Raw genomic sequence first — 1,760 nt, forward strand, 5'->3', positions numbered from 1 at the left:
CACACCTCACTGATGCTGGAGTTTGTGCTAAAGGAGCCCCGACCAAGTACTGAGTGCATAAATGAACATACTTTAAAGATCTTGAGCTTTTATGTTTTGCAAATCCTTTTTTTTTATTTTTTTATTGATCTTAGGAAATATTCTAATATTTTGAGATACTGGATTTTTGACTTTCATGAGCTGTAAGCTCTAATCATCCAAATTGAAACAAAAAAAAACTTTTTAAATGTTTTACTTCACATGCAATGAATCTAGAATATATGGAAGTTTCACTTTTTGAAATAAGTTACAAAAAAAAAAAACTTTTTGCACTCAATTTTTTGAGATGCACCTGTACATCTGGTACCGTATCTTAACTCTTGCATTACTAAGGCAACGGCTGACACATTTATGTTGAATTCCAAAGAGCTCTGTTAACAGCCCAACAGTGAAGAATTAAACCATATCTGTATCGGCACAGAATGGAGTGGTTAAGCAACGAGAATGGTTTGGCCTGACAGTGGAAAAGCGGCTCAAGTCTTCGGAAGAGACATGATTGCTATATGATCAACTGTCTAATGTTTTGGGTAAACAGACATTCAGTTGAAGGATAGAAATGTATTGTGCTACATTTGGATTACTGGTACATTTGGATTACCCTAATACTGTGAAGAACACTTACAGTATGATGCTTGACTTGGGACAGAAAAAAACCCAACTCAGTACCTTACTTAAACTCATCGTACTGCTACCTACACTGTTTAGCATACCCTACATCAGATTGTTTTTGCTTTGTTTCAAACTGTTTGTAATACAAGTTAAAACTGCATTGAAAAACATAAAAAAATACATTACCTTTGACTTTGAACTGTCACTACCTTAAATGTATGTGTAATTGTATGTGTGTGAAGAATATAACATTGTTGTCGGTAATTTGTAATGGAAGTTTGAAGCACTTAAGTTACTGGAGTAATGCTAATGGTTTTCTTAATTCGCCATTCGGTTTGCATGCTTTTAGCAAGTAAACTAGATTGCTGTTCAAGTAAATACAACTTAGAAATTCCAAGTTGCAGGAAATGTTACATGAGTTAGCTCAACTTAAATAAATGAGTTGTTTGAAATACGCACATAGTATATTGTACTTAATCATTTAGTTGTTGAAAATAGTGATTCTGAGTTACCAGAACCTGTAAGTTTACAACACTAAATAAACCTTTGTTAGTACAAATTACTATTCTTATTTCACTTTACTTGTTTTTTTCAAGGCAATCGGTTTGCATACTTTAAGTAAGGTTTACTAATTAGAATTTACAGTGTATCAGTGACGGTGGCTCGTGCACAGACGAGCGCTTCAATCTATTGCTAACTTTTGTGGAGACTCTCTATTCATTCGGGTGAAATCTCATCTGCTTTTCAATACAAAGTATGCTTTATTAATAGTGTGTGCAGAGTTTGGTCTTTTAATATCACTGTCTAATGCATTGAGCCACGTCAAGTTAAGCCTGCGTACTGTAGTGTAAATGCAGATATCGGATACAAAGAAGGTGTAATAAGCGGGTCTTCAAAAAATCGGATATAGGCAAAAAATCAGATTTGGGGATCCAGATCTGCAGTGTATTGGTGTACAATCCAACCCTCTCCATTGACTTTGTATTGCGGGAAGCTGCCTCCTTGTCATTTCTGACTTATATAACAAAAAACATTACAATGTCTTTAACTGTAAATTCCTATAATGATTGTGGCAAATGTTAAATGCCAGCAACATTTAACGTGTCTTGCCA

The sequence above is a fragment of the Sinocyclocheilus rhinocerous genome, unplaced genomic scaffold (genome assembly GCF_001515625.1).
Source record: "Sinocyclocheilus rhinocerous isolate Xijiao unplaced genomic scaffold, SAMN03320098_v1.1 scaffold3853, whole genome shotgun sequence".
NCBI lineage: Eukaryota > Metazoa > Chordata > Actinopteri > Cypriniformes > Cyprinidae > Sinocyclocheilus > Sinocyclocheilus rhinocerous.